At 40.2% G+C, this 16,087-nt stretch overlaps 2 pseudogenes; both read left to right on the plus strand.

Moving 5' to 3' along the window:
* Positions 1-665: 665 nt before the first annotated feature.
* Positions 666-2,433, plus strand: LOC110203651 (serine/threonine-protein kinase SIK2 pseudogene; annotated as a pseudogene).
* A 520-nt stretch (positions 2,434-2,953) lies between these two features.
* On the plus strand, positions 2,954-3,352 carry LOC110203652 (large ribosomal subunit protein eL20 pseudogene; annotated as a pseudogene).
* The last annotated feature ends 12,735 nt before the right edge of the window (positions 3,353-16,087 follow it).

Raw genomic sequence — 16,087 nt, forward strand, 5'->3', positions numbered from 1 at the left:
GGTTTGCTCATGATCCCAACCAACTACTTGAGTTTTAAACTCTTTGTTAAGGTAAGAGTCTGCTTCCAATGTGGAACGTACTGTCCCAAGCTTCAGGGGTTTGTACAGCTGTTTTCAGAGATACCTAGGGACCTGTAAATTTTCAGTTCTTCCAAGGTGGTATGATAAGGGTCAAGGTGTTTACTCTTTTCCTGGCCTGTGCTCTGGTCTTTGAGTGACCAGCCACAAGCAGTCTTTTCTCTCTTGGAATTGTGAGGAGGGTTTCCTCTCCACCACCACTACAAGCTCTACCGTGCCAGTGCTTCTCCTCACCCCAGGACCGCCACCCAGAACTGTGACCCAGATCCAAGTACAGACAAAGCAAGAGATTCCTGCCTCAGCACCAGCAAAGAGATCCCTGCAGTCCCCCTCTGATCAGCCACTTGATTCCCCCTTAGTCTGTGGGCCGGAAGCTCAGAATGCAGCCACTGCCCTGGAGCCTGTGCTCTGCGCTCTGGAGCTGGCTCTGAGCTAGCTCCTCTCTCAGCACCGCAGAAACAGACTTTTCCCACTGACCTTCTAAATTGTCTTTGGGGTTGGTGGATTGAGGAGTCTGGAAACCACCACAGTTGCCTGTGATTCATTCCTCTGAGGCCTGCTCCAGGTTCACTGCGGCCTGCGCGCCAATGCCGAACTGCACTCCTCTCACCTCCCAGCGCGATATGCCTTTCCAATCAACCATCTAGACTGTCTTGGGCTGGAAATTTGTTTTCCTCTGTCTTTTTGTGGGTTCTGCTGCTTTAGAATTTGTTTAGAGCCATTTTTTTATGGGTATTTGGGAGGGGTTTCGGGGAGAGCTCAAGCAAGTCACTGCTTTCACTCCACCATCTTGGCTCTGCCCCCCCACTATCTATTATTTATTGGTGGAAAGGCTGAACTCTCACAAATTCTAGATGCCAGGCCGAGGCAACATTCATAGAGGAAGGATTGAGTTGATACACCAAAAGTGAATGACTGTCTGCTGGACCCAGTACCTCCCATAATGATAAGAAAAGGATGCCAGTCACTGCAGAATATGATGGAGACTTCCATTGATGAAGGAATACAGACAGGAGAGTCTGAGCAAGACCTCAGCCATGCAAATGCTTCAATCAGCTAGCTGTGGGCAGAGATGTCACACACCAACAGAAGTGACCAATTGGCTAGTCATGATGCCTGGCACAGGAAAAGTCTTTTCTGTGAACTACCACCCCTACTTTGGCAGTGTGGATTCTGAGTATGACATGGGATCCATTCAGAGGGATCTGAACTTTCTAGAGGACAACCTAAAGAACATTATGTTGGCCAATCAGACTATACACCACTTAAAACCTCTTTTCATAAGCATATGACCTGCCAATCCAGCAATGCAAGTGACAAGCTTACAGAGACAAGAGGCTCACAACAGGTCCTCTATAAGCTTCAGAGAAGGCCAAAGGATATCAGATTCTCTCTCATACAAGGGCTTGTAGCATTTAGACAACACCTTCAGAATCTGGCTCTAACCAAAGGAATTCTTGAACTGAGCAAAGTCCAGTTGCTATATGATGGGGTCAGAGGCAGAACCTAGCTTAGCATCAGCTGCTCCTCAGCTCCAAGACCTTATCATCAGTGCCTCACAAGAGGAAGCCACTCAGCCACAGGAAAATGCCTATTTTCCCTAACACTGTGCATCCACAACTGTCTAGATGGCAAAACCTAAAGACCCAGTACCTGCAGCATGGACTCCAGAAACCTAGTTTCCTGTCCAAAGCACAGAACACCTGCTAACTCTACTGTAAGGACCCTCCTCAGAGCCTGGAACAGCAGTTGCAGGAAAACAGACTCCATCAGAAGTGACTCTTCCTCCAGAAGCAGTCCTAGATGTGGGAGTATTTTAACCAGATGCAGATAGCAAAGAATTCCTACCCAAGGCCAAACCAACAGCTGCCACTTCCCCACCAGGAACAGCTCTGCAATCCTCCATCGCAGCCACCTGAGTTCAGCCTGGCCCAGTCACTAAGCCCAGTCCTAGAACCTTCCTCAGAGCAAATGGAATATGGTCCCTTCCTTAGCCAATACTGTAAACTGCAGCTATAATCCTTGCCCTCCTCCCAGGTTTCCAACTCTCGTCCTCTGCTGTCATCACAGCTTGCAGCAGCAGCCACCACAACCATCAACAGCCCCCCCCACCACATTACCATTCTTTTATCCAACTTGTGAGCTGTCAAGTGCTGCTGCCCCTCCCCCAGCAAGACTATCCTCCCCCCATCAGTATTCCATGGACCCAGCTCAGCCAAGCAATGTAGAATTACAGACTGTCCCAGGAGCTCTGGGCCAACGAGCTCTTCCATCTATGACCCGTTAGCACTCTCTGAGTTGCCTGGACTCTTTCATTTTGAAATGATGGAGGCTGTTGACCCGCCCAATGGCTAAGTCCTCATAAATTAGCCCCAGCACACACAGTGTTCATATCAGGAAACAAGGCAAGCAGGGTAAAGGAAAAAAGTGTGAATTGTTGTTTTTATTCTAACCTTGAAATTCACCACTTATTTTCTTGCATTTCCCCTAGTGGGGAAACGTCAAGTTGCCTACCTGGAACTATCAGGGCCTAGCTGAGGCTAAGTGGTTAGTTCAGCCTAGCCTTGTCCACAGAAGCTTCAGAGGCAGGTACTAAATGTTAGGCTGAAGATCATGCCTTTTGGGCAGATGGAGCAAACTCAAGGGAGACTCAGAAAAGTGTTTTTGTAGAAAGAAAGGAATTCATACCTTCATTTTATACTAAGTCAATTATCATGGGAAACCTGGTGAAAGCAAGAACATGGCATGGCCTATTTCCTGGAAATGAAAACAATATTTTTTCACTGAAATAAAGCAACAAAGTGTTAGGTGCTAATAGGTAAATCAAGAATGCTTATGGCTTTTGGGGGTTGGCGGGAAGTGAGGCGGCAGCACCATGAAGGCCTCGGGCACCTTGAAAAAGATGAAGAAGTCTTCTGGAGAAATTGTATACTGTGGACAGGTCTTTGAAAAGTCCCCTCTTAGGGTGAAAAACTTTGGCATCTGGCTGCGCTACAGTTCCAGGAGTGGAACCCACAACATGTACAGGGAGTGCAGGGACCTGACCACTGCTGATGCCATCACTCAGTGCTACCGAGATATGGGAGCCCATCACCGTGCCCGGGCCCACTCCATCCCGATCATGAAAGTGGAAGAAATTCCTGCTAGCAAGTGCCACCGGCCTGCAGTCAAGCAGTTTCATGACTCCAAAATCAAGTTCCCTCTGCCCCACAGAGTTCTGCGTCTCCAGCACAAACCACACTTTACTACCAAGAAGCCCAACACGTTCTTCTAAGTGCAGAGACAAGGAGGCACCTGTTTTATTTGATCTGTTTAAATAAATTTCTCAATTGGAACCCCCCCCCAAAAAAAAGAATGCTTATGGATTGTGGATACACAGGTGATTTTAAAAGAAAGTCATATGGTGGCATTGAATTGTAGTGTGATGAGCTTTGTTCTTTGACTAATAAGTAATATTTCACCAGGAGAAGCTAGAGATAAACCCATGAAATGGGCAACTCACCTCCCTCTGGTTGACAGTGACCTCCTCAGAAGATGCAGACCCCTGCAGAGAGGGACCAGCCCACTGGGCTTGGGCTCTAAGGATTGCTGTGACTATGAGAGTCAGTGCTCTTTGTTCTCCAAAGATGTCATCTGTGTAACCGAAAGGAGAAATGGCCAAAACATCAGAAAGGCCAGCCCTGAGCAGAAGAAAGAGCAGGCTTCTGGCACACAGTCCCTTAGGAAGACTTCTGGTCTCAGATCAGCTGATTGGCAGAGGTCCCACAGTCTCTTAAAAAGTAATAACTGTACTTTAAATTTATACTATATGTCTCTAGCGGGTTATTAAGTCAGACAGTGTTGTTGGGTTTTAGCATGTTAAGGACCAGCAAAGGGGACAGTGACATGCCATGTGAAGCAGCAGCAGCACCATGCTTTCCAAGTTCTTTAGCAGACAACAGCACCCCATTGTATCCATGCTGAATCCAAAGTCACATCAGAAGGGGTGTTCCACCAGTGTGGGATACAGAGTACTCGTGTCCTCTGCTGTTCTGACTTGCTTATCTGCTTGAAATGTAAAATGTGGTAATCATTTCACAGCAGACCATCTGCCAGTCACTTGACATTCATTAGAAGAACTAACCTCACCTCAGACTTCAGACTTTATTAAAAATGACTTAAAAGCAGATGTGACTACAAGTCTCCTGTATATTTAGAAGTAGTGATTGCTCATTTGGACAGTGTCACCCAAGTGTTAGAAATTCAGCATTAATTATGTGGCATAATTATCCCTGTCCTCAAAGTGGCTATTCCTAGATAGAGCAGATGAGCATACTAACGCACAAAGGGATTCTGCACTGTTCCTTCAGGGAGGTGAGAAAATACATCAAGATGCCTCTTTTCTTTGTCACTAGGTCCCAGGAGAACAAGGAACAGATGGAAACTGATTACTTCATTTAAACTACCCCAGCTCAATGCCCCTCTCAACACTGTTTCTTTTTTCTTTGTTTTTGCTTTCAGGCAATTGGGGTTAAGTGACTTGCCCAGGTCACACAGCTACTAAGTGTCAAGTGTTTGGTCTGAGACCGGATTTGAACTCAGGTCCTCCTGACTTCAGGGCCGGTGCTTTATCCACTGCACCACCTAGCTGCCCCCCTCAACGTTGTTTCTGAGGTCCACAGTTGTTGGCTCAGGAAAGCCAACTTCTCTGTCATGTGCTTAACATTCTGGATCAGGTAGACAAAGACAAGTGGCATTGACCACATCCCCTGCACTTCTGGGCTCAAGAGGTGAAAAACTGATTCTCATTTGGCTTTTACACAGCAGAGAAAGGGGATAGTGGAAAGGATGGAATTACAATAATTTTTAAGTCATAACCTAAGAAGAACAGCTAGTTTTCATTTATCTAGAAAATGTGTGCAGGGAAGCAGGGTCTTTACACTTAAGGTTTGATATATGCATAAAATTGTCAAAGGTGTCCAGAAGTGCTCCTGAGTAGGACTACCTATCAGTTGTCACATTTTAAGATTCCACAGGACTTAAGCCAGAAAGGGAAAAAACAATTTGACATTAATAGCAGCAGTTGCCTTCCATTGCCTCCTAATTTGCTAGATGAAGATATTTATTTTATTCATTGTGTTCTTTTCATTTTTTTAAAAGTATTAATTAATTTATTTTTAGTTTTCAACATTCACTTCCACAATATTTTGAGTTCCAAATTTTCTCCCCATCTTTTCCCTCCTCCCACCCCAGGATGGCATGCATTCTGAATACCCCTTCCCCTAATCTGCCCTCCCTTCTATCTCCCCCCTCCACCTTCTTTTATCCCCTTCCCCTTCAGTTTTCCTGTAGGGCAGGATAGATTTCTATAGTCCATTGTCTGTGTCTTATTTCCCAGTTGCATGTGAAAATAATTTTTAACATTTGTTTTTAAAACTGGATTCCAAATTTTCTCCCTTCCTCCCCATCCACTCTCATTGAGAAGACAAGCAACTCAATACAGGTTATACATGTGTAGTCATGCAAAACACTTCCATAGTAGTCATGTTGTAAAAAACTAAGCATATTTCCCTTCATCCTGTCCCACCCCCCATTTATTCTATTCTCTCTTTTGACCCTGTCCCTTCTCAGAAGTGTTTGCTTCCGATTACTCCTCCCCCAATCTCCCTACCCTCTATCAACCCCCAGCAGAAAAAATGGGGTAGAATGGTCTTTTGGTCCAGAAGACTTAGGGGATTGGCAAAACAGGTCTGTATCACTCAGGTAAAAGGGGAGCCCAATCCCGGACAGGTGGCATGCCAGCAAACCAGCTGCAGGGTCCACCTCACCAAACCAGCAGGAGATCATGAGCCCCAGTGCAGCGGAGCAGGCAAACACCAATGCCAGGGCCCCCCCCCCACGTGCCTTCGCACAGCCAGGGAAACCAGCAGACTCCATCTTGGAGAACCAACACATGCACAGGTGCAGCCCTGGGTGGGCATCAGGAACCCTGGCCTCAGCACATGTCAGACACCACCACTAGGACCCCAGCTCAGCACCAGGTAAGCTGCCAGAAACCATACAGTCTCCAGTGGCCAGCAGCTGATACCCCAGGGCACAAAGCTAGTGAACAGGCCCCTGGCCCCCATCACAAGAAGCTTGGGACAGTGCCCCCTGGGCTCTAGCAGGAGAGCTTAGCTTTAAAAGCCAGAAAATAGGCAAACAGGATGAACAAGAAGCAAAAATGAACATTGACCATTGAGAGCTTTTATGGTGACAGGTAAGATCAAAATACAAACTCAGAAGATGATAACACTGCTGATATACCTACATCTGAAACCACAAAGGGGTATATGAATTGGTCTCAAGCCCAAAAAACCTTCTTGGAAGAGCTCAAGAAGGATTTTAAAAGTCAAATAAAAGAGGTAGAAGAAAAATTGGGAAAAGAAATGAGAGGTATGCAAAAGAGAAGTCAATAGCTTGGAAAAGGAAGGACAAAAGTTGACTGAAGAAAACAACTCCTTAAAAAGTAAAAACTGGACAAATAGAAAAGGAGGTACAAAAGCTAAGTAAAGAAAAGAATTTCTTTTTTAAAATATTAATTTATTTTTAGTTTTCAACATTCATTTTCATAAGATTTTGAGTTCCAAATTTTCTCTCCCTTCTCACCCCCCACCCCAAAACAGGTGCAATTTGATATAGGCTTTACACATACATTCATATTAAACATATTTTCACATTAGTCATCTTGTAAAAAAGAATTAGAATCAATGGGAGGAACCACAAGAAAGAAGAAACAAACAAAAAAAGAGAGCAAATAGTATGCTTTAAACTGCATTCAGACTCCATAGTTCTTTTTCTGGATGTGGATAAAATTTTCCATCATGAGTCTTTTGGAGTTGTCTTAGATCCTTGCATTGCTGAGAAGAGCTAATTCTATCAAAGTTAGTCATTGCATAATATTGCTTTTACTGTATACAATGTGCTCCTTGTTCTGCTCACATCACTCAGCATCAGTTCATGTAAGTCTTTCCAGGTTTTTCTGAAATCTACCTGCTCATCATTTCTTATGGAACAATAATGTTTGATTACATTCATATACCACAACTTGTTCAGCCATTCCCCAATTGATGGACATCCTCTCAATTTCCAAATCTTGGCCACCACAAAAAGAGCTGCTATAAATATTTTTGTCCATGTGAGTCCTTTTTCCCTTTTTTATGATCTCTTTGGAATACAGACCCAGAAGTGGTATTGCTGGTCAAAGGATATGCATGGTTTTATAGCCCTTTGGGCATAGTTCTAAATTGCTTTCCAGAATGGTTGGATCATTCACAACTCCACCAACAATGCATTAGTGTTCCACTTTTCTTATATCTTCTCCAACATTTATCTTTTTCATGTTGGCCAATCTGATAGGTGTCATGTAGTACCACAAATTATTTTGATTTGCCAAGAAAATAATTTCTTAAAAATTAGAATTGGGCAAGTGGAAGCTAATGACCCTATGAGAGATCAAGAATAAAAAAAAAAAATCAAAAGAATGAAAAAATAGAAGAAAATGTGAAATACCTCATTGAAAAAAAAATACCTGGAAAATAGATCTCAGAGAGATAATTTAAGAATTATTGGACTGTTTGAAAACCTTGATTAAAAAAAAAGCAACCTGGACAACATCTTTCAAGAAATTATCAAGGAAAACTGCAGTGAGGTACTAGAACCAGAGGGCAAAATAGTCATTGAAAAAATCTACCAATCACCTCCTGAAAGGGATCTCAAAAGGAAAACTCCAAGGAATATTATAGACGAATTCCAAAACTACCAGGTCAAGGAGAAAGTACTGCAAGCAGCCAGAAATAAACAATTTAAATATGGAATCAGAGTCAGGATTATGCAGGACTTAGTAGCTTCTACATAAAAAGGATTGCAGGGCCTGGAGTATATTCTGTAAGGCAAAGGAGCTTAAATCAAAAATCAACTATTCAGCAAAAAATTTGTATAATCTTTCAGGGGAAAAGATATACATTTGATGAAATAAGGGACTTTCAATCATTCCTGATTTTTTAAAAAAATGACAGAACTGAACAGAAAAATCAATCTTCAAATACACGACTCAAGAGAAGCATAAAAAGGTAAACAGGAAAGAAAAAAAATATTATTCAATAAGGTTAAACTGTTTACATCCCTACATGGGAAGATGATACTTGTGACTCTTCAGAACTGCATCTTTATTACAACAATTAGAAGGGGTATACGTAGACAGAGTATGTGGGTATAAGTTGACTTTGATGTGATGATAAAAAATAAATTAGGTGATAAAAAAAGGATTGTATTGGGAGAAGAGACAGGAGGAGGCAGAAAATGGTAAATTACATCACAGGAAGAGGTGCAAAGACCTGTTACAGTAGAGGGAAAGAGGGAGGTGAGCATTGACTGAATCTTACTCTCATCAGATTTGGCTCAAAGAGGGAATAATGTACACACTCAATTGGATATAGAAATCTATCTTACTGTATAGGAAGTAGGAGGGGAAAGGGGAAAGAAAAGGGAGGGGTGGACAGAAGGGAGGGTAAAAGGGAGGGAAGAAATAGGAGAAAGGGGAAAGAAAAGGGAGAGGGCTGATAGAAGGGAGGGCAGCAGATCAAGGGAGGCAGTGGTCAGAAGCAAAACACTGGTGAGGAAGGAAAAGGAGCAAGGAGCAAGAAAAGCACAAACTGGTGAAAAGGGAAAGGGAATAGGATGGAGAGAAAGACACCATTGGTAATCATAAGTGTGAAGGTGAATGGGATGAACTCTCCTATAAAATGGAAGTGGATAGCAGAGTGGATTAAAAAACAAAATCCTACAATATGTTGTTTACAAGAAACACATTTGAAGCAGAGGGATACACACAGAGTAAAGGTTAAAGCCCTGAATAGATTATATTATGCTTCAGCTGAAGTAACCAAAAAAAAAAAAGCAGAGGTGACAATCTTGATCAAAAATAAAAAAGCAAAATTAGATCCAATCAAAAGAGTTAAGGAAGGAAACTACATCCTGCTAAAAGGCACCACAGACAATGAAGTAATATAAATTCAAAACATACATGCACCAAGTGATATAGCATCCAGATTCTTAGAGGAGAAATTAAGGGAGTTACAGGAAAAAATAGATGGCAAAACTATACTACTTTGGGACCTCAATCTCCCCCTCTCAGAACTAGATAAATCATACCACAAAATAAATAAAAAAGAAGTTAAGGACATGAATAGAATTTTATTTTTAATTTTTAAAATTTTTTTTTAGGCAATTGGGGTTAAGGGACTTGCCCAGGGTCACACAGCTAGTAAGTGTCAAGTGTTTGGTCTGAGGTCTGATTTAAACTCAGGTCCTTCTGACTTCAGGGCCAATGCTCCATCCACTGTGCCACCTAGCTGCCCCCATGAATAGAATTTTAGAAAAGTTAGATATGGTAGACCTCTGGAGAAAATTGAATGGGGATAGAAATGAATGTATCTTTTTTTCAGCAGTACATGGCACTTACACACCAATTGACCATATACCAGAGCATTAAAATCTTACAATCCAATACAGAAAGGCAGAAATATTAAATGCATCCTTTTCAGATCGTGATGCAATAAAAATTATATATAATACAGGGCCATGGAAAGATAGACTAAAAATTAATAGGAAAATAAGTAATCTAATCCTAAAGAATGAATGGGTCAAACAACAAATCATAGAAACAATCAGTAACTTCATCCAAGAGAATGACAATAATGAGACAACATACCGAAGCTTGTGGGATGCAGCCAAAGTGGCTCTTAGGGGAAATTTTATGTCTGTAAATGCTTACATGAATAAAAGAGAGAAAGAGGAGATCAATGAATTGGCCATGCAATTAAAAAAGCTAGAAAAAGAACAATTTAAAAATCCTCAAGTTAGAAATACTGGAAACCAAAAGTGAAATTAAGAAAATTGAAATTAAGAAAACTATTGAACTAATAAATAAAACTAAGAGCTGTTTTTAATGGAAAAAAACCAATAAAATAGATAATTTTTTGGTTAATTTGATTTAAAAAAAATAAGAAGAAAACTAAATTCCCAGTATCAAAAATGAAAAAGGTGAATTCACCACCAAGGAAGAGGAAATTAAAACAATAGTTAGGAGCTATTTTGCTGAACTGTATGCCAATAAACCTGACAATCTAAGTGAAATGGATGACTATTTACACAAATATAAATTGCCCAGAGTTACAGAAGAGGAAATGAAATACTTAAATAACCCCATTTCAGAACAAGAAATTGTACAAGCCTTTGGTGAATTCCATAAGAAAAAATCGCCAGGGCTAGATGGATTTAGAGGTGAAATCTACCAAACATTTAAAGAACAATTAATTCCATTACTATATAAACTATTTGGAAAAATACGCAAAGGAGGAGTCCTACCATATTCTTTTTATGATATAAATATGGTGCTGATACCTAAACTGGGAAGAGCCAAAACAAAGAAAATTATAAACCAATTTCCCTAATGAATGTAGATGCAAAAATTTTAAATAAAATATTAGCAAAGAGATTACAGCAACTTATCTTGAGGATAATACACTGTGACGAGGTGGGATTTATACCAGGAATGCAGGGCTGGTTCAATATTAGGAAAACTATCAGTATAATTGACCATATCAATAACAAAATTAACAGAAATCATATGATTATCTCAATAGTTGCAGAAAAGGGTTTTGACAAAATATAACACCCATTCCTCTTAAAAAACACTAGAGAGCGTAGGAATCAATGGCATTTTCCTTAACATGTTAAGTAGCATCTATCTAAAACCATCAGCAAGCATTATATGTAATGGGGATAAGCTAGAAGCATTTCCAATAAGATCACAGTGAAAGAAGGATGTCCATTATCACCACTATTATTCAATATTGTACTAGAAATGTTAGATTTAGCTATAAGAGAATAAGAATAAATTGAAGGAATTAGAATAGACAATGAAAAAACAAAACTATCACTCTGCAGATGATATGACTGTACACTTAGAGAATCCTAGAGAATCGACTAAAAAAACTATTTGAAATAATTAACAACTTTAGCAAAGTTACAGTATATAAAATAAACCCACATAAATCATTGGCATGTCTATTTATTACTAACAAAGCCCAGCAGCAGGAGATAAATTCCATTTAAAGTAACTAGATAGTATAAAACATTTTGGAGTCTACCTGCCAAGACAAACCCCAGAAAACTAATTACAAAACACTTTTCCCACAAATGAAGTCAGATCTAAATAACTGGAAGAATGTCAGTTGCTCATGGCTAGGCCAAACTAATATAATAAAAATGACCATTCTACCTAAATTAATTTACTTAGTGCCATAACAATCAAACTATGAAAAATTATTTTATAGAGCTAGAAAAAATAACAAAATTCATCTGGAAGAATGAAAGGTCCAGAATATCAGGGAATTAATGAAAAGAAATGCAAGGGAAAGTAGATTAGTCATACCAGATTTAAAATTGCATTATAAGGCAGCAATCATCAAAACTACTCGGTACTGGCTAAGAAATAGAATGATGGATCAGTGGAGTAGGTTAGGTATACAAGACACAGTAGTCAATGACTGCAGTAATCTACTGTTTGATAGGCTCAAAGATTCCAGCTTCTGGGATAAGAACTCACTATTTGATGAAAACTGGAAAACAGTATAGCAGAAAGTAGGCACAGGCATCTTACACCATATACTAAGATAAGGTCAAAATGGGTACATGATTTAGACATAAGTAAATCAGGAGTAAGTATAATTAAATTAGGAGAGCAAAGAATAGTTTACCTGTCAGATCTATGGAGAAGGGAAGAATTTATGACCAAACCAGAGATAAAGAACATTATGAAATGCAAAATGGATAATTTTGATTACATTAAATTATTATTTTTCTTTTGCACAAACAAAGCCAATGTATCCAAGATTATAAGGGAAGCAGAAAGCTGAGGAAACAATTTTTACAACCAGTGTCTCTGATAAAGGCCTCATTTCTAAAATATATAGAGAACTGAATCAAATTTATAAAAATACGAAAGTCATTCCCCAATTGATAAATGGTCAAAGGGTATGAACAGGCAGTTTTCAGGTGAAGAAATTAAAGCTATCTATAGTCATATGGAAAAGTGTTCTAAATCACTATTGATTAGAGAAATGCAAATCAAAACGACTCTGAGGTACCACATCACACCTATCAGATTAGCTAACATGACAAAACAGGAAAATGATCAATGTTGGAGATGTGGGAAAAGTGGAATATTAATGCATTGTTGATGGAGTTGGGAACTAATCCAACCATTCTGGAGAGTAATTTGCAACTATGCCCAAAGGGCTATAAAACCATTCATACCCTTTGATCCAGCAATACCACTACTAGATCTGTATCCCAAAGAGATCATTAAAAAAGGAAAAAGGACCCACATGTATAAAAATATTCATATCAACTCTTTTTGTGGAGTCCAAGAATTGGAAATTGAGGGGATGCCCATCAATTGGGGAATGGCTTAACAAGTTGTGGTATATGAATGTAATGGAATATTATTTTTTCATATTAAATGCTGAGCAGGTGGATTTTAGAAAAACCTGGAAAGACATGAACTGATGCTGACCAAAATGAGCAGAACCAGGAGAACAGTGTACACAGTAATAGCAACATTGTGCAATGACAGTTTGATAGACTTGGCTCTTCAGAGCAATGCAATGATCTAAAACAATTCCAAAAGACACATGATGGGAAATGCTATCCATATCCAGATAAGGAACTATGGAGTCTGAATGCAGATTGAGGCATACTATTTGCTCCCTTTTTAATTTTTTTTAATTTCTCATAGTTTTTTCCCCTTTTATTCTGATTTTTCTTTACAACATGTGAATGTGGAAATATGTTTGATATGAATTTACATGTATAACCTATATCATATTATGTGTCTTCTTAGGGAGGGGGGAGGGGAGAGAGAGGAGGAAATTTAGAACTCAAAATCTTATAGAAGTGAATCTTGAAAACTACAAATAAATAAGTAGACAAAACATTTTTAAAAATAAAAAGAAATTGAACAAGACATCAATGAACTCATAAGAAAAAATCTCCAGGGCCAGATGGATTCACAAGGGAATTCTACCAAAAACTTAAAGAATAATTAACCCCAATGCTATTTTAAATATTTGGGAAAAATAGGTGGAGTCCTACCAAATTTCTCTTACAACACAAATATTGCACTGAATATTTAAACCAGGAAAAGCAAAAACAGAGAAAACTATTGATCAATTTCCTTAATATTAAAGCAAAAATTTTAAATAAAATACCAGCAATGAAATTACAGTAATATATCACAGGGATCATGCACTATGAGCAGATTGGATTTATACCAAGAATACAGTGCTGGTTTAATATTAGGAAAACTATGAGCATAATTGACTATATCAATAACAAGACCAACAGAAATCATATGATTATCTCAGTAGATGCAGAAAAAGCTTTTGACAAAACACAATACTAGTTCTGATTAAAAACAACAACAAAACAACTAGAGAGCATAGGAATAAATGGAGCTTTCCTTAAAATGATAAGTAATATCTCTCTAAAACCATCAGCAAGCATTAGCTGTAATGGGGATAAGTCTTCCCAATAAGATCAGAGGTGAAGCAAGGATGCCAATTATTACCACCATTACTCAATATTGTGTTGTGAATATTAGCTACAGCAATAACAGAAGAAAAAACTGAAAGAATTAGAATAAGCAGCAAGGAAACAAAACTCACTCTTTGCAGATGATATAATGGTAGACTTAGAGAATACTAAAGAATCAACTAAAACACTAATTGAAATAATGAACAAGTTTAGCAAAATTGCAAGATATAAAATACATCATCAGTATTTCTGCAGCTTACCAGCAATAAGAGATAGAAAGAGAAACTTCATTTAAAATAGCTAAACAATATAAAATACTACCTGCCAAGACAGACCCAGGAACTATATGAACACAATTACACAACACTTCACTCAAATAAAGTCAGAACTAAACACCTGGAGAACTATTCATTGCTCATGGGTAGGCTGAACCAATATAATAAAAAAAAATGACAATTCTACCTAAACAAGTTTGCTTATTCAGTGCAATACCAATCAAACTATGAAAAATTATTTTATAGCATCTCCATCTTTCACAAACTCTCTGAAAGATGATTCAGCTATTTTCTGCCAAGACCAAGGAGAGCTGTCAGCAATGCACTCTTGCCCTTATGTCCCACCATGAAGTTGACATTGGACCTCAATTTCACTAGTCTGAGCATGGCATGGCACATGGTTTTCCATCTGGATACTCTTTCCACCACCACACAGATCCCCTCCACCTCAGAACCACTTGAGCCCAAATACTACTCAGCCCAAAACCACCAGCAGGCCCAGACCCCAATCTGTGGCAACCATGCCTGCACAGGCCTCCTCCTGCTGCTGCACCTGAGCAGAAGTACCTACCTACCCAGGGAGAAAGGGGCGTGGCTTGAACTCTAGAGTGCTCCTGTGCAACAGTTTCTCTGCTGTGGCCTCTCCCCACACCTCTTTTGGTCTCCTGAGGGCCAAAAACAGGTTTTTAGTAGTCAAGAAGGAAATGGTATATCCTGTGGCTCTCTCTATCTGTTTTTCTGTTTGTCTGTTCTGCACCCACAACTGCTCTCTATGTCTGCCATGCTTATCTTTCCCTCTCTGCGACCTTTTCAGTTCCCATGGGTTTCCTGATCATCCCACCCTCCAAGGAGTCAGGGACAGTTGAGATGCTCCCTCTGGCTTCTTAGCTAAGGCTTGTTTGAGGCCTGAAGTAGATTTTCACATCCCATGGGACAGGCTTTGGTCAGGGAATTGTTCATATTAATAGAAAACAGGCTTTCAGCTAACCAAAAGTTGCAGAAGGAATGGCCTTGAGCCATTTTATGAAGGAACGTGATAACCATTGATAATCATTTAAGATCATTTGAACCCAATAAGGGCCAAAGCCTGAACCAATCAACCACAAGAAATGCCCCAAATTATAGACATGCTTTTCTTTATTTTCTGAGTGAACTCAAAATGCCCCTTCCTCTGTCAGCTACTACAGGACCAGATGAAGCAGACCAGCATTCTTCTACTTAGGACCACTAAGATGCCTAGATATAATGGGATTTTTCTTATCTTGGTATTTTATGGACATGTGCTATGTTAAAAACTGATATCCTGGTTCTATAATTTCAATTGACACTTTGACATTCTCCTATGTTATTGTATTTACTACCTATTTGATTAAGAAAATTCCTCTTGGGACTTCCACTTCCAGGAGCCAAGGTGGCGGAGTAAAAACTAAGTCACTCTCACTCTCCCGTATCAACCTCTGAAAGCCCAGAAAATAACACCCCACAAAAAACCCTGGAACAGCTGAACCAGAAGAAAGATGGGGTGCAGCAGTCCAGTAGCCCAGGTAGTTTGAGGGATTAATGGGAAAGGCCCCTCTTGCCCTGGGGGAAGGGGATCAGTACTGAACAGGGGACATCCCAATAAGCTAGTGGAAAGCCCCACCTCAGCATACCAGGAGGAGATCCTGAAACCCAGGTGGTAGAAAGGGCAAACACCAACACCTGGACCCCTGAGTGCCTCAGTGAGGGCTGGGGAATGGGTGGAAACCAGCTCAGAAAACCACCAGGTTCCTTGCATTCTACAGCAAATAGGTCTCCCAGTGCCTCAGCAAAAATAAGGGAAGCAGCACTACAAAGGGCCCCAGGTGGATAAATACCCCTGCAACATCCATCTGAAAGGAGCTGAAGAAAGTGAAAGGAAAGGAAAAGCAGGCAACCTAGAGTTGCCCTACAGTTCCAGCCTTGCTGATTCCAGCCCAACACAAGGTAAGCTGCCAGAACCCTATAGCCTCCAGCTGCCAACATCAGAGGCCCCAGCACACAAAGCCAGTGACCAATACCTAGGCTCCCAACACAAGAAGCTTGGGTCACTGCCTCCTGCTCCTCAGCAGGAGAGTGCAATCTCTTTAAAGGCCAGG

The sequence above is a fragment of the Phascolarctos cinereus genome, unplaced genomic scaffold, assembly GCF_003287225.1.
Source record: "Phascolarctos cinereus isolate Bilbo 61053 unplaced genomic scaffold, phaCin_HiC Scaffold_8;HRSCAF=390, whole genome shotgun sequence".
Classification (NCBI taxonomy): Eukaryota; Metazoa; Chordata; class Mammalia; order Diprotodontia; family Phascolarctidae; genus Phascolarctos; species Phascolarctos cinereus.